The 25,991-nt window shown below is 35.9% G+C and overlaps 1 long non-coding RNA gene across 1 annotated transcript in view; it reads left to right on the plus strand.

Moving 5' to 3' along the window:
• LOC129143985 (uncharacterized) overlaps positions 1–25,004 on the plus strand; it is a 58,427-nt gene extending 33,423 nt beyond the window's left edge. The window contains exon 3 of the long non-coding RNA XR_008548025.2: positions 23,540–25,004. This is a non-coding gene — a long non-coding RNA (uncharacterized LOC129143985). The remainder of the gene's footprint in view (positions 1–23,539) is intronic.
• Positions 25,005–25,991: the final 987 nt, after the last annotated feature.

Consider the following 25,991-nt stretch of genomic DNA (forward strand, 5'->3'; position numbering starts at 1 on the left):
ATCGCAGTTTCTGCCAGGAGCAGATTACCATGATGTTGTGACTCCATTCAAGCAACCTACTCCTCCCGCATACATAGTGTGCCCAATCAGCTAATGTTTTCCCTAGAATAAATGAATAAAAACCTTCTTCTACTTAGATGGCACAGAATTCCTTGAGTATTTTAAACAATATATTAAAATGATCCCTTAGTAAGGTATGACCAAGAGGCCTTAACATTGCTCTCAGCTTGGCTAAAATTTACATAGGATTTTTCTGGCCTCTAGGCCTGACCTCCCTCTCACCCTATTCCTGACAGAATCCAGATGAACTAACCACAGAGGTCACTCCCCTCCCTTTACTTAGAGCATTTATTTTAGAAGACGCATAATGGCAAGTTCTTTTTCTGCCTCTTAAATATGCAAATGTTTTTAAAGGCCACTTGCCAATTTTACAACCCAAGAACGTCTTTCTCAAAAACATGTGAGCCATTCCTTTGAAATGTAATCATGAAAGAAGACAGCATTTCCCATGCTTCCTGGGAGGGTAGGAGGCATCTTGCTCAAAGTTATAATACTAGCTCCTGTTATGACAATAAAAGAAAGTTTACTTTTATTTTTGGTGAGGCCAATTAGGAAACACAAATGGCCTATGATTCCCTCACCACAGCTCTTAAAACTCTCCCGTAATTTGACTTTTAATAAACTCCCTTTATGTCCATGCAGTTGAGACTGAGTTCTGTTCTCTCTTCTCTATTGCAATAGTTTTCCATAAAGTCTTCCTTACCTATATAACTTTGGTGCAATTTTGTGCTTTGACAGCTGTATAATAAATAATTCACTCTCTCTCACTGGCAGGGAACTAGGGTAACATTTTGGGTAATAATTAACAAGCTGCATTTTTTTCACCTTCACCAATTAGATAAGCAAACAGCTTCTATATCACTTTGTTTACTCATACAGAAAGTAAGATTATGTACGAAATATGCACGAATATGAGGAGATAATCTTCCATATGTATATGTTCTTATGTGCTTTGTCTATTTGTGTTTCTTGTATTGTGAAATGAATATTGATCTTCCATTTTTCTATGGTGCTGTTCATCCTAGACTAATTACAATGTTTTTTACACAGTATGTATCTCAATTTTTATCATGAATTGTAGATTTCCTTAATTTTTCATTTGACATTTAATTATATTTGTAGTTCCTATTAAAGCACAAAAGTTGATGTAAGTTATTTTTTCTTTTTAAAGCTAAAATATGCACATACTGCTCATCTATTTAGCTATGTTTATAACTTGATCTTGACACTGTAGTTTTATTTGATTATATTTATACTAATCACACCAGTTTATTTTTTGAGTGTATTTGCACCATATTGTTTATTGTCATGCATCTGTATTTTTTCATAGATTTTACAAATATTTATTTTGCAATCATTTTATTTATTCCCTCATTCATTTTCCAACCTGCTTACTCAAGTCCAGGATCACATCCAGAGCCTATCTTCAGGGCACAAGGTGGTAAATCAGCCCTGGACAGGATTCCATCCCATTGCAGAGTGTGCTCGTACACACCTCACACTCAATCAGATTGGGAATAGGCAGACATTCCACTGAATCTAATGTATGCAGCTTTGGTATATGGAAGGAAAGTAGAAAACCTTGAAAAAAAAAAAAAAACACCCGAACATGGAGAGAGTATGCAAACACTCACAGACACTGGCCTTGCCAGGAATCAATTATTTTTTTCTTATCAAAACCATTCTAAAGTTATTCTAAAACACATATGGAGCCAAAAACACATTAAGTCTTCAATCCATTTTGAGTTAATTTTTGTATATGGCAATAGGTAGGAGTTCAGTTTCATTCTTTTGCACATGTTTAGCCAGTTTTCCTGGCACTATATATTGACTAGGGAGTCCTTTTTCCCTTTGCTTATTTTTGTTGACTTCTCCAAAGATCAGTTGGTGCTAGGTGTGCAGTTTTATTTCTGGGTTCTCTATTCTGTTCCCATTGGTTTATGTGTCTATTTTTGTAGCAGTACCATGCTATTTTAGTTCCTATAGACGTGTAGTATAGCTTGAAGTCAGGTAATGTTATGTCTGGCTTTGTTTTTTTGCTTAGAATTTCTTTGGCTTTCAAAGTTCTTTTTAGCTCCATATGAATTGAACATTTTTTTTTCTAATTCTGTGAAAAATGACAGTGGTAATTTGACAAGAATAGCATTGAATCTGTAGATTGCTTTGGGTAGTATGGACATTTTATAATGTTGATTTTTCAGTCCATGAGCATAAATTTTTATTTTTAATGTATAATATATGATTTCCTTCAGCAGCATTTTGTAGTTGTCCTTGCATAGTTCTCCTCCTTGAATAGATGTATTCTTAAGGATTTAAAAATCATTTTTTTGTGGCCATTGTAAAAAGAATTGTGTTTTTGATTTGGCTCTCAGTTTGACTATTTTTGGTGTATAGAAATGCTACTGACTTTTGTATGTTGATTTTGTATCCTGAAACATTACTACAGTCATTTATCAGATCTAGAAGCCTTTTGGATAAGTCTTCATGTTTTTCTAGGAAAATAATCATATTTTCAGTGAAGAGTGATAATTTTACATTTTATTTTTTTATATGGATGCCATTTTTAGGGGGAATGCTTCCAGCTTTTGCCCATTCAGTATGATATTGTCTGTTAGTTTGTCATAGATGGCTCTTATTACTTTGAAGTATGTTCATTCAATGCCTAGTATGTTGAGGGTTGTTGAGGGGTTTTTTTTTTCTTTATCATGAAGGAATATTGGATTTTATCAAAGGCTTTTCCTACATCTATTGAAAGGATCACATGGTTTATCTTTTTAATTATTTTTATGTGATGAATCACATTTTTGATCTGTGTGTGTTGAACTAGCCTTGCATCTGCAAATAAAGTCTACTTAATGGTGCTGAATTAACTTTTTAATGTGCTGCTAGATTTGGTTTACTAGAATTTTATGTTGGGGAACTGCATCTTTGTTTATTTGTGGGGGTTCAATCAGGCTGGTGGGAAAAATATTAAAGATAGTTATAGTAATACCCACAAACTCTCTTGGAAAGGCTGACAATTTGCATAGCTTCAGATTGTCTGGCTGAAGGCAGCCAGAATCTCTTTGCAGGAGGCAGAGAGCTTAAGGTGCAAATACAAAAGAATGTAGAGTAGTTTATCTAACCAACTTGTTTTCCTAGGACTAACCTTTGACTTACCGCTGGTGCTTAATTGCTTTCTACTCGGGAAGTCCACAATGTCAATTACCTTTTAGTGGTGTTGACTTGAGCCTTTGTCAATTAATCTTTACTGAATAAATGTGAATCTTGCTGACTGGCAGGGGCCTTGGTCACAACGGTTTACAGCACTCTGTGTGGAGTCTGTAAACGGCTGGGTTGCTCAGTCGAACTGGCAAAGCAGAATATCTGTGTGTCAGTGTACTTTATTCATCGATCGTTGAGTCTGTGGGACAGATCCTTGCATTCATCAGGGATATTGGGCTATAACTTTATTTTTTTTAATGTAACTTTGTCATATTGTGATATCAGGATGATACTGGTTTTATAGAATGTGTAAGGGAGGAATGCCTCTTTCTCGATTTTCTGGGAATATTTTCAGTAGGATTGGCCCAAGATCTTTTTTGTACAATTGATAGAATTAGGCTATGAATCCATCTGGTCTAGAGCTTTTGTTGGCTCAGTTTTTATTATTGTTATTACTGATTCAATTTCAGTACTTGTTATTTGTGATGGTTAATATTGAGTGTCACTTGATTGAAGGATGCAAAGTATTGTTCCTGGGTGTGTCTGTGAGGGTGTTGCCAGTGGGGATTAACATTTGAGTCAGTGAATGGGGAGATACAGATCTACCCTTAATCTCAGTGGACACCATCTAATCAGCTGGCAGCATGGCTAGGGTAAAAGCAAGCAGAGGAATGTGGAGGGACTAGACTGGCTAAGTCTTCTGGCCTCCATCTTTCTCCTGTGCTGAATGCTTCCTGTCCTCTAACATCAGACTCCAAGTTTTTCAGTTTTTGGACTCTTGGACCTACACCAGTGATTTGCCAGGGGCTCTCAGGCCTTCTGCCACAGACTGAAGGCTGCACTGTTGGTTTCCCTACTTTTGAGGTTTGGGAACTCCGACTGGCTTCCTTTCTCCTCAGCTTGCAGACAACCTATTGTGAGACTTCACCTTGTGATTGTGTGATTCAATATTCCTTAATAAACTCGCTTTTATATATACATCTCTCCTATTAGTCCTATCCCTCTAGAGAACTCTGACTAATACACTATTGCTGTCTTCCGGGTTTCAAATTATTCCTAATTCCATCAAAGTGGGTTGTGTCTTTCTAGGAATTTATCCATTTCTTCTAGTTTTTCTAGTTTCTGCACATAGAGGTGTTCGTAACAGTCTCTGAAGACTCTTTGTATTTCTATAGGATTGGTTGTATGTCTCTTTTGTCATTTCTAATTGTGGTTATTTAGAACTTATCACTTTTTAGTTGTCGTTAATCTAGCTAAGGGTCTATCAATCTTGCTCATCTATACAAAGAACCAAATTTTTATTTCATCAATTCAATGTATGGTTTTTTAAGTCCCAGTTTCATTTATTTCTATTTTTATTTTAGTACTTCTTTCTTCTGCTAACTTTGTGATTATTCTTTTTTTATGTGTACCTTTAGGTGCAGTGTTAGATTGTAATTTGATGTATCTTCTGGATGTAAGCATTTAATACTATATACACTTTTCTCTTAACACTGTTTTAGCTGCATCCCAGAGGTTTGGGAATGCTGTCTCTATTTTCATTTGTTTAAAATAATGTTTTGATTGCAGGTTTTATTTCATTGTTTACACAAAAGTTATTCAGGAGCAAGTATTTTAGTTTTCATGTAATGATGTGGTTTTGAAAGTTCCTCTTGGTATCAAATTGTATATTTATTCTACTGTGATCTGAGAATATGCTTAGTATGATTTTTTTAATTTAGAGAGATTTATGTCCAAGCATATTCAGGTCAATTTAAAGTGGATTTTTATATTGGCCAACTTTATTCAAATGGCTGGCCATTTTACCAAGTGGCTTCCTCTTCACTGATAGCTAAATAATTATTCATTGTGATTTATTTTGTTTTCAGCAAAGAAAAATAAATGATCCTTAACTTTCAATAAGGTTTATATTTTGTTTTAGTCATATTTCAGTTTTTGTATTTTCATATTTAGTACATGTACCACTTTACTAACTAGAATGTATGTGTGTGTACTTTTTCTTTATGGAAAATCATTTTAAAAGCCAAGTTTCTGTTAAAAACAAATTTTGATTAATGTAATTTATCCATTGTACTGAGAAATGAGTTGTTATAGTGAGCTTATCTTTATGGCCTATGGAATGAAAGAATAAATCCAAATAAATAGCTATCCTAATATTTGTTTTTAAAATTTTTAACAGGTTTTAATGGTAGAATTATGTGTCTGTAATTTCAGAGTGCTATAACACAGTCTGTGTGTTGGTGTTCAAATAATTTAATGTTGAATAATTTTAGTTTTAATAAATGTATTAACTTGACCTTATTTTTAACCCTTTTAACCCATGCTTAAAACTTATAGTACATAATAAAGCAATTCTAACAAAATTATAACAAAATAAATATATTACTTTAATGTGGTCTTAAGTAATTTCTAAACATTTTAAATTGTTCTTATTATTTGCATTTATTATTCATTTTATGAAAAAATATTGTTTCAGAATATCATGCTTTTAATAACTTTTCTTCCAACTTAAATAATATGTTTTGTTTTCATGATGATATTTCTCTAATAAATCTTTAGTTCTTGAAGATTATGGTGATTATTGGGTTTAATGTTACTCAGACAACATTTTGCTATGTTGATAACTCCAGTTGAAGAATTGGAAATATTTTTATTTTGCACATTATAATGAGCATATTACATTAATTTTGTATACCATCTTCCTTCATGTTTAATGGATATTTCTAAGGCTAATTATCACTTTTCTATATTTAGTGGAAAGAATACATATGAAGATAAAAGCACAATGTGATATTTATGAGATGTCAGTGCAGTATAAATATAGAAATTCTCTAATTATTCCTGAAATATTCATGAAAATTTCATTGCTTTCCTAAGAATTTGACTTAATTGAACAAAAATGATTATCCTTGCCATAAATTAATATTTGAGAGAGTTGAATTTGCCTCATTAGCAATGTACTATCTACTTGAGGTTAATGTCCTGTGAGAGGCATTTTAATATTTAGTTATTATATGATTGACTCTCCGGAAGTTACTTACAGGAGTGTGAAAGTTATATCTTTGGGTGTATAATGCTTCCATTACATTGTTTTAATATTGTTATGGTTAACCATAACATCAACATTTTGACAAATTAAGTTTGTATACCAAAAAAATTGTTTTGAGGCAAATAGAGCTATAGGTTGGGAGTGGATTATTTTTTAAGTCATTAGCACAATGTCAGATATCTTGTATATAGTCCATTCTAAGAAGACAGTATTTTTCACAGAAACACACAAGTATACTCTACACGGGAAATTCCACATTTTTAAAATAGTTCCAAAGTTAAGAAGACTGGCTTCCTGAGCACTAGTCATTATCCTGTAAATGCCAGGACAACTGAAGTTTTCAACATTAGCAAGAATTATTTGGGATGAGGCTTCTCTTATAAAAGTTCACAGCTTCTTTGTTGGCTTGTAAATGTATCATTTTTCTTGGAAGTAAATTATTGTATGGCATTGATATTGTCTTATACGTATGGAACCAATGCCTATTGTCCCTTGAATACTGCTAACTACATTTTTTGACATGCATTAATAATTTCAGAAAGCAGACAAATAGAAAACAAGCACTTTTTTTGGTCCCATTTCTCTCCAGTATGCCTAGTTAGGCTCCTATCAATACCAACAGGGATAAATCACCTAGGGCCAGCCTTGAAGTAATTTGAGAAGTAATTTTCCAAAGCCAGGTAGTATTATTACCAGCAGGTTTTTCAGAACCAAGCCTGATTTAAAAGATAAAGAATGAAATAAGGATAAAATAGTAGATAATTGGATAATAAGGCTGATAAAATGGGACACCAAGTTTGGAATACAATGGAAGCACAGTCAATGTCTGAATGAAAAGATGGGCAAGGAAAAATTGTAAAGACTAGATAAGACATAGACAAATAGAGAAGGATGGGGCCAACCCCAAAACAGTATCTTAGCTTGCATGTGATATCTGTCCCAACAGATTGATAAGGTCTGAACTGAGGCAGTTCCTTTTTAGCAACTCAAAGTTTGTCATGCCTTTCTATAACCACCACATTCACGAAGCTTCTGTGTTCTGAGTCAGGTACCAAAGCAATGTAGCTACAGTCTATTTTTCCCCAGTTGTTATTATTTCCAGTCCTCTTTTCCTTCACATTTTACATTACTTCATTTCTTAGATGTTGACTTTTCCCAAGTTTCTTAGCTTTACGCTCAAAGATATTGTCCTGGAGACATCATCAGTCAATAAGAGTGTTCTTTTACTTTCCACTTAATGAACCAATGAATCACTGCATGCCAGGCTTTGTTTCCTCCAGTTTGGATTGTTTATGTTGTGTCGAGATCTATTTCTTCACCAAAGTGCTCCTGCTGTGTGATCTCTCCCATTTGTTAAATCCTAGACCCTAGTTTCATCCTGAGTACACTGGCTGCTCCCTTGGCAGCTCGGATTCTTTGATAGTGTGGTTATTTGGAACCATTTTAATACTATATTGTCTATACAACATGCACATGTTATGCAGTAAGTCTTACTCATTACTATGAAGAAGATATGGCTTTTAAATAAAAATGGATTGCACTAAATTGCAACATAAGTGCAGCTCAGGAAAGAAAAAAAAGGGAGGTCAGAGATACCATTGAGAGCTCACTGGTGTATAAATAATGATAGTGTAAAATTCACTCTAATCATAACATGATCATTGATGAGGGTGTGGTATAATTTGAAAATAATGTACACACTATAAGTTTAAGTTATGGGGCTTCAAGGCAATTTTAAATGTTGGTTTACTTACATATATTTAGGTGAAGGCATGTGTCATTTCACTTAGCTCTCAATTATATGATATAATTTATCATAGTAGTTATGAGAATGGACGTGGAGTCAGATAGACTTAGATTTGGATCTGCTTCCTATTTGCTCCAAAAATTTGAAGGATACACTAACTTCTAATTTTAAATTCCTCGTCCAGAAAATAGAATTTTAATACCTCACTATATGAGTCAAGGTTTACTGTTGAAAGGAACAGAAACAAAGTTTGGAAGATTTTTACAAAAATGAGTTTAGCACAAGGATTTAGAGTTGTTCGAGTTGAGCATTTCTGAGCCAGGAACATCACTCTAAAGCACGAGGCCGAATAAGTTTGATCAGAATTTGAAGGCTGCTGCTGCAGAGCAGGAATGATTGGCGCAAGTACAGCTGACACTGCTGGAGCTAAAAACTGGATTGGCCTCTGGCACTGTTTCCACTGCTACCTACAATCCCATCTTTCTCTTATACCTTCATTAAAACTAAAACTTGATAGTGCTTAAAACGACAATTCAAAGGAAGATAACATGTCGTAGCAAAAGCAAAGAGCTCTCACCAAGTCTTTCTTCTGGCTTATTAAATTATCTATACCATTTATCTCTCCACCTATCTAAATTGTATTTCTCAATATTTCTCTAGATGTGCCAATATCTCTAGAAATATTCTTAAGTGATTCAGAAACACAACAGCAATAAAAATTTTTTGTGGGGCCTCAGAAGCTGAAAATCTATCTTAGTGGATTCAGGATTCTCTTTGGGCATAGCATTTTCTATATTTGTGTTACATTCTCTAATTTGAAAGAAAAAAGATTACCATTTTCAATTTCAGATTGAGAGTTTTCTGCTTGACTTCTTTTTATTCACTTTAATACAACTATAACAAGATGTTATTTATGGGCAAACAAGAAGTGATACATTTACAACATGGTTAGATATTGGTTAAGAATCATAACGTTGCAAAAATCTAATATTTGAAGTTATAAATGTTTTAGTTTGATTTTCAACTTACACTTTTGAATCAGTACATAATGAAGTATGATAAGTATTGTTATGATTACTAAGTTTCGTGATACCATCTTTTATTATAGAAAGAGCATAAAGTATTAGGTTGGTGCAAAAGTAATTTATATGTGTAAAATACCTAGCACTAATGTTTAGTTATTAAAAGTAATGAATAAAATACATATATTGTCTATAGGTATAACTAATGTCCATTGTTTAATGGATATTTCGATATCTAAGTTTTTGTTTTCTATGTGAGCCAGTATGTCTAATGATTAAGGGTGTGGGCTTTAATCTATGTTGAAATGGATGCTCAGTCACTTGAACTGTGTAACATTGGGAAGTTGTCCTATCTCAGAGGCTGTTTATTTTCCTATTTAATAAAATAATAATACAGAACTCATAGAGCAATGATTCAAGCAATGTGGCCACAGGAAATATCCTGGTGATTTTGTTGAAATGATTCCTGAACCCAATTCTAAAGATTTTAATTTTGTTGATAAGGAATATTTCCCTGAATTTGTATTTTCCACAAGCATTTTAGGTGATTTTAATGCACTTGGTCTGCAGATCACACTTAAAAAACTGTCAGAGCTTTTTAAAATGATATTTCACTTATAGGCAGTTAGAAGAAAATTTTGTGAAAAAATGCAGAAAAGTGCTTTTATTATAAAAACCTACACAGTGAATATATCTATGTGTATTGGCAATATTTGATTGCTACTTTTAACTACTACTGTTTATTTTTTCTGAAATTTCATATGCTAGATGAAAGGCTTAGCCTTCTGCTGTTTCATTAGTCAAAAATATTTCTAGTAATTTTGATTTATTACCACATTTTTAATAATTGCCAAAGATAATGGTAGATATTTATGGCTAATTCACCTTTAATAATTTTAGGTCTTGTAAAAAGCAGATTTTAATGTTATGATTATAAAATGATAGAAAACTTTTAACATCAATACAATGAGTAATCTTGTATAGAATAAGCAACTCTAAAGTTTGAGTCTAAGTTTTAAACCAAAAATCCTAATTAAGTTTAAAATGAAATGCAGATTCATTTTCATTGGATAAAACCATTGTACTCCAAATAAAAGAAAATATGAAAGCCTTATAACATTGATGTTAATAATGGACACGAAATTACATATTTAGAAGGTGAATGAGTATGAATATAATTACGGAACAAAATTTTAATTTTTGCTCCATAGTCCTTCATATGGAAATTTTTATTTTTCACATTTCAAATTAACCTTGACAACAAAAACTTCCCACACTATTATAAGTTCATCTTTAACATTTATAAGTGAAATTGGCTTATAATTTTTTTGGAACAATGTTGATTCTGTTTTTCAAATAGCTTTGATGTTGACTCCTTTTAAAATATTTAGGAACTTTATTGTTACAGTTCTTGGATCAGCTTTCTTTTCTTTAATGGTACATCTGTAATACTATTTCTTGTATCTTATGGGATAATACAGCTTTGAAAAAGAGATAAGCTTTGACAAGTGGAAAGAGTTTTCTGGTCACCTGAAGAATACATTTCCCACTTCTAATTAATCACACGTCAGCTGCTAGGCATGTGTAATTAATGGCACATACCCCCAAGGGTGTAATGTGTAAACACCTTGCTTATCTAGTTAGAGAAATATTAGCATGCTGTTGATCACTGCAAATGAGAGTACTTTGCTAAGTCTGCCTTTTACTATTAAAGGCAGTCTATTACTTCATATCAATAAGAAAACAGCAAAGGTATTAGATGGAAATTTAAAAATATAGAATGATGCAGCATAAATGTGCTTGCATATATATTCATATTATATTAAGATGAAATAAACTTTATTTCAGTGTTTTGTTTTACTATCAGCATGGCATAAACAAACACAAGGGAAATGGGAAAAATCAATTTAACCTATTTATGATTAAAAAGGCAATAAAGATGTAAAAAATAGCTGCCATAAGTACTGTTAACTACAAAGTTTAAGAAAACTAGTTAATTTATCTGAATCTTCACTTTTTCACAAATGTAAAAGAGAGAAGTCTAATTTCAATGGTAAAGATATTTACAAATATGTTTGACAAGCTGTTCATCAGTTTAACCTGAAGAAACAGATAATATTGACGTGTTATACCACTGTTTCTTGCCAAAACAAAATGCAAGCTTAAAAGCAACAGGCTGCAAAATAGGTACATCATTCTTAAAACTATAACTTACATTTATGATTATTGGAAGTCATGAAAAATAATTTATCTATAGACAGTTGTTGGTTTGCTACAAACTATCCCCTCTATTTTTGGAGGGTGGAGAATTTGCCCCCAGACTCAGGACTAAAGGGAGAAGCTTAAGATGCCTCGCTCAGAAAACAGGTTAGAAGACTGCTGCAACTGCGCTTGGGGCATCCAGTTTAACACCTGACAGATGATTTTAAAGTTTGAGAAAGCATATTTATCGGCTTAAGAAAAGCCAAGGGGATGTGGCAACAGTAGGAGAGGAAATATCTTTACCCTGTGATTTAATCCCACTACTCTGGTTGTGCAATAGACTCACTGCATTTAAATTGAGTTTTGTTTCCAAAATAAAGTTTTTGTCCTTTCATTTTGAGCTACCCAATTGGGCCCTGAAAATTTTGCTCCCCAAGATATTTTAAATCCTGTTGTTTTAGTTTGCTCCAGTGTGAAAAATGGTAGCTACCCTGCTGATAAATGATACAATTGCAATAGTGCATTTGAACAATACATCTGGTTATCCCTCAAGGAATTTTCTCACATTTTTCTCATAGATTAACTTAAAGCAAAATCATATTGAAAATAATTATTACTAATATAAATTAAACAAAATTAAAATTTAGTTACTAAAATTGTAGCTATTTATTAAATGTTACGTATTAAAAATTGGTGAAAATATAAATTTTCATTTTAAAATGTAGGTTAGAAAAGTTGATCCAGGGAAATTGATTTGGGAGGCAATTTAGAAAAATCATATTGCAATATGATTGTCTTATTTGGGGAAAAACAATGGTAATGTGTATACGGAAAATAATTATTTAAAACTAATGCTAATGTAGGTTAAATTAGATTACTGCGTGTAGGAAGTTTGTTTAGTGTACTATGCAGAAAATCAGCATACTAAAAGCTACTAAATCAATGGGTAATAAAGGATTAATAATAAATGCTTTACAATAAAAAATTAATCAACAATGTGGATTTTTTACATATTTATTTTATTTTTAATGATAAATATAAAAATATTTTGATCAAAATATTGTGTTCATAACACTGGGTTCCAATCAGCAATATATCAAAACAGTGCAGACAAAACTACACGGTCAAAACATTTACTGTCCTCTATACCAATAATCTAAAAGTTATTTAGACATTAGTAAATACTCCACTATGTTGCTTTGGTTAACTTATTCCTTCCATTCCATTCTTGTTAGAATCCTAAAGATGCATTTGCAAAAAAAGTGATTCTGACTTTCTAACTTTATTTCAATCCCCTCCTTTAAAAAAATCATTTTTCCTGTATGTAAACATTTTAAGTGTCTTTCTGTATTCGTATGATCCCAATGAGCCTGGTATTTTTCACTTTAGAGTTCAGATAGTATAAAGCAGAGTTTCTATCTTTTTATGCTTAATGAAGCTCAAAGTCCAAAATTTAAAATGCAACAATTACCTGACTTTCTGAACTCTATGCTTAGAAATTCTGTTATTTCTGATTTGAAACAAGATATTATGAAACTGATGGCTCACTGGAAAAACAAATTCCTTCTCCATATGCCAATTATAAAATTCTGTTTCTTCCAGTTAAATGTTTGAAACATTGCCTTTTGTGTTTTTTGTTTGTTTGCAACAATCGTTTTGGGTATTTTATGGTTCAAAATATCATCTGCACTTAATGTAAGATGGAGAAAAGTTTTTCTTCAATATTGTGTGACTTCCTCAAAGAATATACACTGCTAGAAAAAAGTTCTTTTTATTATTTGCTAATGGCTCAGTACAATGATGAAAATTATGATGATGAAAATATACCAATAAGCAAAATCATTTTCTATGTAAAGCAATTAGCATTTCTCCACTTGTAGCAAAATGCACTCTCAATTTGCTTATTTTATTTACCAGTTGTGAATGGTTTATCCCATGTTCAGAGAACAGTTCATCAGGAGTCTTGTTTTATTACCATTTTGCCTCAAAGTTCAGAAGTACAGTCTGGATTTCTACAAAGTGTGCTTGGACAATGGAATAAATTATGAGATGAAGTATTGATATGTGGCCCTTCCTACAGTTCCTAGTAACATCAGTATCATAGACAATGATTTGGAACTAAGTAAGGTCTGTCTAAGTTGAACAGAATCTGACATAACATATGTAATTAGTTCCTAAAAAAGAATGTAAATTTCTTACTCTGCTTGATAATCAGTAGACATTATCAAGCAAGGAGATAAATGCAAAAAGAAATGAAAGGTAGATCTAAGTCTGCATTAAGATATAGGTCACATAAACATTCAAGTAATTAGCACTGACTAAGAAGCAAACATAATTTCATTTTTGTTTGCTGTGATGGTTAATACTGAATGTCAACTTGATTGGATTGAGGTTACAAAGCATTGATCCTGGGTGGGTTTGTGAGGGTGTTGACAAAGGAGATTAACATCTGAGTCAGTGGGCTAGGAAAGGTAGGCCCACTCTTAATCTGGGTGGGCACTATCTAATCAGCTGCCAGCTCAGCCAAAATATAAAACAAGCAGAAGAAGGTGAAAAGACTAGACTGGCTTAGCCTCCCAGCCTACATCTTTCTCTCATGCTGGATGCTTCCTGCCCTCAAACATCAGACTCCAAGTTCTTAAGCTTTGGGACTCAGACTAGCTTCCTTGCTCTGTGGCTTGTAGACAGCCTATTGTGGGAACTTGTGATCATGTGAGTATATATATATATATATATATATATATATATATATATATATATTCCATTAGTTTGGTCCCTCTAGAAAACCCTGATTAATACAGATTTTGTTACAAAAAGTGGTTTTAGAGGAACAGAATATTAAGGATGGAGTTCTTTCATAGGTTTTGGGGTTTCTGGAGTTGGCTGCTTAATATGATAAGACCCCAAACTGCTAATGACTCTACTTCTAATAGTATGCAGAATACTGATAGTACTTGAGATGAATTGTTTAGAGAGTTATGCAAAATAAATCCATTCAACACATCTGGTTCACTGCTTGTGAGAGGAAAGGAGTTCAGTGACTCTATACATAATACTTTTGACTACATGTGGAGAATGAAGGAACATAATGAAGTTGGTTTGTTGCTCCCAAGTTCACTGTACAAAGTGATGAAAGAAAATGATGAACTCAGGGATTCTAACTCCTGCCTTCTAAAGCAGATACTGAGTCTCAAATCTCCTAAAATTGCCCTTAATGAGAGTCTTTTCTCCTGTAGAGAAAAAGCTGATTTTGTGAAAAAGCAGACACAAGCTCCTATCATTTGAGTTGCTGACCTGCAATAAAGGGTGCATGCACAGCCTTGACAGGTATCTACTGTTAAAGTGAGGTCATTGATTGGAAAAGAATGAGACCCTACAACTTGGAATGGGGATATGTGGTAGGACTCTGATGAAGCAGGGGACACTAAGTTTGTAAACTCTGATGAGACTTTTTCGCCAAAAGAAACAGATTCCCCATCCCCAGAAGTGGCAACATCGCCTCCCCAACCCATACTGCCATCAGCTTTTCCACCTTTGTGTGAGGAGATAAACCATGTGCTGCCTGAGGCAACAGTGATGGCCTCCTGTGAGGCACTTGCCAGGCAAGTTAATGTTGATTCTCCTCAAGACCCACCCCCAACACTGCTGTTTACTTCTAGGCCTATAACTAGACTAAAGTCCTGACAGGCCCCTAGAGGTGAGGTTGAGAGTGTGACCCATGAGAAGGTAGACTACACTCTAAAAGAACTGCTAGAGTTCTCTAATGTATATAAACAGAAATCTGGAGAACAGGCAGGGGAATGGATATTAAGAGTGTGGAATAGTGGTGGAAGGAAGATAGAGTTGGATCAGGCTGAATTTATTGATTTGGGCCAACTAAGTAGAGAATCTGCAACTAATGTTGCAGCTTGAGTAGTTAAAAGAGCTTCTAATAGTTTATTTTCTCAGTTAGCTGAAATACAGATTAAAAGATGGCCTACTGTGAGCTAGTTGAAAATGCCTGATCTACCCTAGGTTAATGTAGAGGAAGGAATCTAAAGGCTTAGGGTTATTGGGATGGTGGAGTGAATTAGTCACTTTAGACATACTCATCCAAGCTGGAATGGTCCGGAAGATATACTCTTGACCAATGCTTTGTAATATAGATTTGTCAGGGCAGCACCTGCATCTTTGAAGGCCCTGTAATTGCTCTTCTCTGTATGCTAGATGGAACAGTGAAAACCACAGTCATGCAACTACAAAATTGAAATACAATGGGAATAATTGGATCTTGAGGTGGCAGGGGCCAAGTGCTGGCACTCAACCATCAAAGGCAAGGTGGGTGTATCTACCATAATGGACAGCAGAGGCAAAGCAGCAATCAGAACAGCCTGACTCGTGTGGAGCTTTGGCATTGGCTAATTAATCAGAGTGTTCCTAGAAGTGAAATTGATAGGAAGCCTACTGCATTCCTAGTTAATTTATATAAGAAGAAAACTTCCAGGCCAAGTGGACAAAAGACTAACTTGAATTATAAAAGCAGAGAATCACAGCCCCCCCAATCAATTTTCAGACTTGCGCCAGTTTACAGATGCCAAACCCCTTGAATGAAGGGGAGGCCGGGTCCCCATGAAGAAGGAACCCACTACACTGCAGACAATTTATGCTGCATATCTTTCTCCCATCCTTCCCCAAAAGCAACTCCAGCCTTATACAGGGTAACTGTGCACTGGGGAAAGGGAAATGATCAGACATTTCAGGGACTACTGGAGAGTGGCTCTGAGCTGACGTTGATTCCAGGGGACCCAAAATGTCATTGTGGTTCTCCAGTTAAAGTAGGGGCTTATGAAGGTCTGGTAATTAATGGAGTTTTAGCTCAGATTTGACTTACAGTAGGTTCAGTGGGTCCCTGGACTCACTCTGTGGCCATTTCCCCAGTGCCAGAATACATAATTGGCATAAACACACTTAGCAGCTGGCAGAACCCCTATATTGGCACCCTAACTAGTAGGGTGATGGCTATTATGTGATAAAGGCCAAATGGAAACCATTAGAGCTGCCTCTTCTTAGAAAAATAGTGAATCAAAAACAGCATCTCATCATTGGAGGGATTCCAGAGATTAGTGCCACCATTGAAAACTTGAAGCACACTGGGGGGTGATTCCTACCACATCCATGTTCAACTGTCCTGTTTAGCCTGTGAAGAAGACAGATGGATCTTGGAGAATGACAGGGGATTATTGTGAACTTAACCAAGTGGTGACTGCAAATGCTGTACCAACGTGGTTTCATTGTTTGAGAAAGTTATCACATCTCCTGGTACCTGACATGCATCTCTTGATCTGGCAAATGCCTTTTTCTGTTTCTGTCTATAAAGTCTTCAGTTGGCAAGAACAGCAATATACCTTTACTGTCTTACCTCAGAGGTATATTAAATATCTGGCTTTGTGCCATAATGTTATTGGTAGAGACCTTGATTGCTTTTCGCTTCCACAAGATATCATACTGGTCCATTACATTGATGACATTATGCTGATTGGAGCCAGTGAGGTAGCAAACACACTAGACTTATTGGTGAGACATTTGTGGGTCAGAGGATGGGAAATAAACCAAACTAAAATCCAGGAAACATCTACCTCAGTAAAATTTCTAGGGGTCCAGTAGTGTGGGGCCTGTTGAGATATTCCTTCTAAGGTGAGGCATAAGTTGATGGATTTGGCTCCTGCAAAACCAAAAGGGAGGCACAACACCTAGTGAACCTATTGGGATTTTGGAGGTAACACATTCCTCATTTGGGTGTGTTACTTTGGCCCATTTATTGAGTGACCTGAAAGGCTGCCTGTTTTAAGTGGGGTCCAGAACAGGAGAAGGCTCTGCAACAGGTCCAGACTACTATGCAAACTGCTCTGCCTCTTGGGATAATGACCCAGCAGATTCAATGGTTCTTGAGGTGTCGGTGGCATATAGGGATGCTGTCTGGAGCCTTTGGCAGGCCCCCATAGGTGAATCACAGTAGAGACCTCTAGGATTTTGGAGCAAGGCCCTGCCATCTTCCGCGATAATTACTCTCATTTTGAGAGGCAGATCATGGCTTGTTACTGGGCTTTGGTGGAAACTGAACGTTTGACTACAGGTCATCAAGTCACCATGCGACCTGAACTGCCTATCACGAACTGGGTATTTTCTGACCCATCTAGCCATAAAGTGGGTCATGAATAGCAGCATTCCATCATCAAATGGAAGTGGTATATATGTGATTATGCTCCAGCAAGTCCTTAAGGCTCAAATAAGTTACATGAGGAAATGATTTAAATGCCCATGGCCTTCACTTCTGCCACCCTGCCTTCTCTCCCCCAGCCTGCACTGATGGCTTTATGGGGAGTTCCCTATAATCAGTTGACAGAGGAAGAGAAGACTAGGGCCTGATTCATAGATGTTCTGTATGATATGCAGGCACCACTTAAAAGTGAACAGCTGCAGCACTACGGCCCCTTTCTAGGATATCCCTGAAGGACAGCGGTGAAGGGAAATCTTCCCAGTGGGCAGAATTTCAACCAGTGCACCTGCTTGTGCACTTTGAATGGAAGGAGAAATGGCCAGATGTGTGATTATATACTGATTCATGCGCTGTAGCCAATGGTTTGGCTGGATGGTCAGGGACTTGGACAAAGCATGATTGGAAAATTGGTGACAAAGAAATTTGGGGAAGAGGTATGTGAATGAACTTCTCTGAGTGGTAAAAAACTGAAGATATTTATATCCCACGTGAGTGCTCGCCAACAGATGACATCAGCAGAGGATAATTTTAATAATCAAGTGGATAGAATGACTCATTCTGTGGACACCACTCAACCTCTTTTCCCAAGACAACTCTGTCATCACTCAATGGGCCCATGAACAAAGTGGCCACGGTGGCAAGGATGGATGTTACACATGGGTTCACCAACATGACCTTCCATTCACCAAGGCTGACTCTGGCTATAGCCACTTCTACATGCCCAATTTGGCAGCAGCAGTGACCCACACTGACCCTCGATATGGCAACATTCCTCGAGGTGATCAGCCAGATGTGTGGTGGCAGCTTGATTATTTTGAACCTCTTCAATCATGGAAAAAGCAGAGGTTTGTCTTCACTGGAATAGACATTTTCTCTGGTATGGGTTTGCCTATCCTGCATGCAATGCTTCTGCCAAGACACCATCCCTGGACTAATGGAATGCCTTATCCCCACCATCATGGTATTCCATACAGCATTGCCTCTGACCAAGGCACTCACTTTATGGCTAAAGAAGTGTGGCAGTGGACTCATGCTCATGGAATTCACTGGTCTTACCATGTTTCCCATCATCCTAAAGCAGCTGGGTTGATGGAACAGTGGAATGGCCTTTAGAAGTAACAAGTACAACAACAACTAGGTGACAATACTTTGCAGGACTGGGTCAAAGTTCTCCAGAAGGTCACATATACTCTGAATCCACGTCCATAATATGGCATTGCTTCTCCCATAGCTAGGATTCATGGGTCTAGGAATAAAGGAGTGGAAATGGAAGCACCACCACTCATCATCACCCTGAATGTTCCACTAGCAAAAGTTTTGCTTCCTGTTTGTGTGACATTATGTTCTGCTGGCCTAGACATCTTAGTTCCAGAGGGAGGAATGCTGCCAACAAGAGACACAACAATTGCATTAAACTGGAAGTTAAGATTGCCACCTGGACACTTTGGACTCCTCCTACCTTTATGTCAACAGGCTAAGAAGAGGTTTACAGTGTTGGCTGGGGTAACTGACCCAGACTACCAAGATGATATCAGTCTGCTACTCCACAATGGAGGTAAGGAACAGTATGCATGGAATGCAGGAGATCCCTTGGGGCATCTCTTAGTATTACTGTGCCCTGTGATTAAGGTCAATGAGAAACTACAACAGCCCAATCCAGGCATGACCACAATGACCCAGACCTTTCAGGAATGAAGGTTTGGGTCACTCCACCAGGAAAAAACAAACAAACAAACAAACAAACAAACAAACAAACTGAATCCCAGGATCTGCTGAGGTGCTTGCTGAAGGCAAAGGTAATAGAAAATGTGTAATAGAAGAAAGTAGTGATCAATGCCACCTATGACCACATGACAAGTTGCAGAAAGGAAGACTGTAATTGTCATGAATATTTCCTTTCTCTTTTGTTAAAAACCCGTTTGTGCATGTATAAACTGGTAGTAAGAAAATATCTTCATTTTGTGATTTTTGTACATTGATTTTGTATCCTGAGACTTTGCTGAAGTTGCTTATCAACTTAAGGAGATTTTGGGCTGAGACAACGGGGTTTTCTAGATATACAATCATGTCGTCTGCAAACAGGGACAATTTGACTTCCTCTTTTCCTAATTGAATACCCTTTATTTCCTTCTCCTGCCTAATTGCCCTGGCCAGAACTTCCAACACTATGTTGAATAGGAGTGGTGAGAGAGGGCATCCCTGTCTTGTGCCAGTTTTCAAAGGGAATGCTTCCAGTTTTTGCCCATTCAGTATGATATTGGCTGTGGGTTTGTCATAGATAGCTCTTATTATTTTGAAATACGTCCCATCAATACCTAATTTATTGAGAGTTTTTAGCATGAAGGGTTGTTGAATTTTGTCAAAGGCTTTTTCTGCATCTATTGAGATAATCATGTGGTTTTTGTCTTTGGCTCTGTTTATATGCTGGATTACATTTATTGATTTGCGTATATTGAACCAGCCTTGCATCCCAGGGATGAAGCCCACTTGATCATGGTGGATAAGCTTTTTGATGTGCTGCTGGATTCCTTTTGCCAGTATTTTATTGAGGATTTTTGCATCAATGTTCATCAAGGATATTGGTCTAAAATTCTCTTTTTTGGTTGTGTCTCTGCCCGGCTTTGGTATCAGAATGATGCTGGCCTCATAAAATGAGTTAGGGAGGATTCCCTCTTTTTCTATTGATTGGAATAGTTTCAGAAGGAATGGTACCAGTTCCTCCTTGTACCTCTGATAGAATTCGGCTGTGAATCCATCTGGTCCTGGACTCTTTTTGGTTGGTAAACTATCGATTATTGCCACAATTTCAGCTCCTGTTATTGGTCTATTCAGAGATTCAACTTCTTCCTGGTTTAGTCTTGGGAGAGTGTATGTGTCGAGGAATTTGTCAATTTCTTCTAGATTTTCTAGTTTATTTGCGTAGAGGTGTTTGTAGTATTCTCTGATGGTAGTTTGTATTTCTGTGGGATCGGTGGTGATATCCCCTTTATCATTTTTTACTGTGTCTATTTGATTCTTCTCTCTTTTTTATTTTATTCTTATGCACAAATAACAGACAAACAGAGAGCCAAATCATGAGTGAACTCCCATTCACAATTGCTTCAAAGAGAATAAAATACCTAGGAATCCAACTTACAAGGGATGTGAAGGACCTCTTCAAGGAGAACTACAAACCACTGCTCAAGGAAATAAAAGAGGATACAAACAAATGGAAGAACATTCCATGCTCATGGGTAGGAAGAATCAATATCGTGAAAATGGCCATACTGCCCAAGGTAATTTACAGATTCAGTGCCATCCCCATCCAGCTACCAATGACTTTCTTCATAGAATTGGAAAAAACTATTTTAAAGTTCATATGGAACCAAAAAAGAGCCCGCATCGCCAAGGCAATCCTAAGCCAAAAGAACAAAGCTGGAGGCATCACACTACCTGACTTCAAACTATACTACAAGGCTACAGTAACCAAGACAGCATGGTACTGGTACCAAAACAGAGATATAGATCAATGGAACAGAACAGAGCCCTCAGAAATAATGCCGCATATCTACAACTATCTAATCTTTGACAAACCTGAGAAAAACAAGCAATGGGGAAAGGATTCCCTATTTAATAAATGGTGCTGGGAAAACTGGCTAGCCATATGTAGAAAGCTGAAACTGGATCCCTTCCTTACACCTTATACAAAAATCAATTCAAGATGGATTAAAGACTTAAACGTTAGACCTAAAACCATAAAAACCCTAGGAGAAAACCTAGGTATCACCATTCAGGACATAGGCATGGGCAAGGACTTCATGTCCAAAACACCAACAGCAATGGCAACGAAAGACAAAATTGACAAATGGGATCTAATTAAACTAAAGAGCTTCTGCACAGCAAAAGAAACTACCATCAGAGTGAACAGGCAACCTACAAAATGGGAGAAAATTTTCGCAACCTACTCATCTGACAAAGGGCTAATATCCAGAATCTACAATGAACTCAAACAAATTTACAAGAAAAAAACAAACAACCCCATCAAAAAGTGGGCAAAGGACATGAACAGACACTTCTCAAAAGAAGACATTTATGCAGCCAAAACGCACATGAAAAAATGCTCATTATCACTGGCCGTCAGAGAAATGCAAATCAAAACCACAATGAGATACCATCTCACACCAGTTAGAATGGCAATCATTCAATAGTCAGGAAACAACAGGTGCTGGAGAGGATGTGGAGAAATAGGAACACTTTTACACTGTTGGTGGTACTGTAAACTAGTTCAACCATTGTGGAAGTCAGTGTGGCGATTCCTCAGGGATCTAGAACTAGAAATACCATTTGTCCCAGCCATCCCATTACTGGGTATATACCCAAAGAAGTATAAATCTTGCTGCTATAAAGACACATGCACACATACGTTTATTGCGGCATTATTCACAATAGCTAAGACTTGGAACCAACCCAAATGTCCAACAATGATAGACTGGATTAAGAAAATGTGGCACATATACACCATGGAATACTATGCAGCCATAAAAAATGATGAGTTCATGTCCTTTGTAGGGACATGGATGAAATTGGAAATCATCATTCTCAGTAAAATATCGCAAGAACAAAAAACCAAACACCGAATATTCTCACTCATAGGTGGGAATTGAACAATGAGATCACATGGACACAGGAAGGGGAATATCACACTCTGGGGACTGTGGTGGGGTGGGGGGAGAGGGGAGGGATAGCATTAGGAGATATACCTAATGCTAGATGACGAGTTAGTGGGTGCAGCGCACCAGCATGGCGTATGTATACATATGTAACTAACCTGCACAATGTGCACATGTACCCTAAAACTTAAAGTATAATAAAAAAAAATATCTTCATTTTATTTCCTTTTTTCTTTATCATGTAAAGTAAGATTTATTGACTTTATATAAGCATTTAAGTGTTGTTAAGTTTATGTAATAGCATGTGGTTTGGGGATTGGTGGATTTCCACTTGTAGGAAAGATAGTTGTATTATATTAGGCGTAATTTTGACCTTATTATTGTCCTTATTTAAAGATTACGTATGATCTCAGGAGATGTGTATGGGTTCAGGTTGACAAGGGGTGGACTTGTGATGGTTAATACTGAGTGTCAACTTGATTGAAGGATGGAAAGTATTGATCGTGGGTGTGTCTGTGAGGGTGTCTTCAAAGGAGGTTTACATTTGAGTCAGTGGGCTGGGAAAGGCAGACCCAACCTTAATCTGGGTAGGCACAATTTAATCAGCTGCCAGCACAACCAGAATAAAAAGCAGGCAGAAGAATGTGAAAGGCTAGCCTGGCTTAGCCTTCCAGCCTACATCTTTCTCCCATGCTGGATGCTTCCTTCCCTGGAACATCAGACTCCAAGTTCTTCAGCTTTGGGACTCAGACTGGCTTCCTTGCTCCTCAGCTTGCAGACAACCTATTGTAGGACCTTGTGATTGTGTGAGTTAATACTCCTTAACAAACACAACTCTCTCTCTCTCTCTCTCTCTCCATATATATATATATATATATATATATATATCCTATTAGTTCTGCCCCTCTAGAGAGACCTAATACATTTACATTTATTAAAGTTAAAAATTATACTTTTAAATAAAATCCCTGTTAATGATTTTTCTAAAAAGTAATTCAAATGCATTTGAAGTAAATGAAAATTAAATCTTTTGCCCAAGACACTAAGGCAAACCTTCAAGACATAAGTAAATATATAGAAAGCTCTTAAGACTTTTAGTGGATTCACCAGAAAGAAAGAAAGATAAATGATAAATGATACATAGATGGATGGATAGATAGATAGATAGATAGATAGATAGATAGATAGATAGATAGAGATGACAGACTGTAAGAGCAAATACAAATTAAAAATAGGAGGCTTAATTTTTCTTGTTGGAAATAAAGGGAGAGACCTCCCTCCTCCCATTTGCTAGAGAATTTACTTTAGAAACTTAATAATTCTAAGTTCTTTCTCTGTCTCTTTCTCAAGGACTTGAAAACCATCTCTGAAATGTCACCATCAAGATGATAGTGCCCCTATCTCCCAGTTCCTGTGACAGGCAGGGGCCTAAGTTCTGCAGGCACTCTCCTCAAGTTGCAACACTTCTCCTGTCATAAATATATGAGAAATTTATTTTTCCTGTGCATAAATCCAATTAGCAAGTGCAGATGGCCTCCTGAATGACCAGGTGCATCTAAGACAAACTATATGTGACAAATGGTGCTGTCAAGTACTGTTAACTTAAGCACTAGTTAAGTTTATGCTGAGAACATGTATGTAATGGGCTGTATCTGCCTGCCTGTATAAAAGGGAGAGGTGTCTTTCTATCTTGGCAATCTCTTAGCATCACATTCTGGTTTACTGTTTATTCAATAATAAAACTGTTTCCTTTCTTTTTTTATTTTTGTGAAGAGGTTTCCTTAGTTGGCAGGAGACTTAGTTTTTATTTGTATTTCCCCAGCAGTGTGTATATATGTATATGTGTATGTTTATGTGAGATGATATTGCACACATGGATCTAATCATCAAAAAACATGCATGTATCATACAGTACTTGGCTCTGAGGATGTAACGGTAACAAAAGACAAAATCCTTGTTAAACTACATATGCTCTAGAGAAAACAGACCCAAAATAATATATGTAATATTGCATGGATAGCAATAAGTACATGGAGACAAAAATAAAACAGGGAATAAAGAGAGACAGGGATTGCCTCATTAGACTGCTAGAAATTATAAATGGTGTGGTCAGAATCTGACTCACTGAGAAATGTGGTATTTGAGGAAAGACAAATGAAGACAGACACATACAGAAGTACATAGTAGAAGTAAACATCAAGCAGAGAGAAGATTGTCAAGAACCTGAGGTAGGCAAATGCCTAGCATCCTTGACAAATAGCAAGGTCAGCAGAGATTTCAAGGGAAAGACAGAGATACTGGGAGGGAATAGAGGCAAATTCAATGTGGCATTGTTAATATGGCTGAAATGCCTATACCAATTTAAGTTCTTAAAACAGTATTTAGGAGATTCTTAAAATTCCTATTTCCTATCATTAACATAAGGATAGTGTTGAATGATAGTCCCTAAATAGAAATTGTATCATTTTTGTTTCTTTGTTTCGCCAGTCTATTTGAGGAAAATTACATTTTTATGGCTTTTATAAAATCAAGTTAGAGCACATTTTATAGATATTTTGGGTTTGTATAATTCTTGTATATGTTTGTTTGAAGAATTTGTTCATTAATCTATTGAGATCCTGACTTCTTCCTAATTAATCACGAAGAAAAATATTAAGAGGTGGGAATTATCAGACACTGACCAAAACATTAGGTGTTTTCTGATATTTGAAATATCAAAAAGGAACTGTGCAAATTCTATTATTCATTTGCATTTTCAATCTGTATATTCTCTGTATATTTTCTGTAAATAAAGTTAGTGTTTAAATTTTTATTTAAAATAGGCTAATTAGCATGTGTTAAAAGTTTAGTTTGATAATTGTCCTTGGATTTCTGGACAAATTGCTAATATTGAGATTAATTTTAATAGTGATTAATTGAAATTATCTTTTTGGTTGAAAATAGCTGTTCACACAGAGAAAGCTCTGATGGTTAATCACCGGCCACAAACACTTGTGAGCTTTTTTTCACTCTTAAGAGCAGCAAAAGCACTAGAGCTCGCATGTCCACACTAGGAAAGAATTAAAATGAGGACAATCAGCCTGTTTCTTTGGATGAAGAGAAAACCACCACTTTTCAAACCAGTTAACAAAACAATATTTCTGTCTAACTTTTTACTTTCACCTCAACTTTGGGGCTTCCTCTTCCATAAAGAAAAATGCACACACACATACACATACAAATATATCTATCTATCTATCTATCTATCTATCTATCTATATATATATATATATATACTTTTTTCTGCTTCTCAGGAAATAGGCATGACAGTTTTTACTCTGCTATTTTGAAGAAACTCCCCATGCATTAGGTTTTGCAACATTACACCTAGGTACTCACTGTATGTAATTAATGCACAGTGTTTTTGAAACTCTTGTTAACACATCTTCTTTCACTTGCTGGCCTACCCTGTACTACTCACCATTGTGTAGCTCAGAAGGATGGCAGGTAGATGTAAAAATTCCAGAAAGGAGTTTTCTCAAAAGAACATTTTATTTGTAAGAGGTACCATTTGAGTTACAATAAAGCATTCTTGATTTTGATGATCTGGTATTTACTGCTCTTTCACAAAATCAAAGAAGTCTGTGTCAATGTCCTTATCAAATATCATTGCATCATATATACATGGCATGCATGCTGCCATGGCATATTTGTGGCATATATGTTAGAGGCTTGATTTTTACAGACAATTAGGTTTTTGATATGAAATCAAGGATAGACCAAACCTGCCCTAATTTAAACATGGAGAAACAAAGTACAATGA

This window comes from Pan troglodytes, chromosome 4 (assembly GCF_028858775.2).
Source record: "Pan troglodytes isolate AG18354 chromosome 4, NHGRI_mPanTro3-v2.0_pri, whole genome shotgun sequence".
Classification (NCBI taxonomy): domain Eukaryota; kingdom Metazoa; phylum Chordata; class Mammalia; order Primates; family Hominidae; genus Pan; species Pan troglodytes.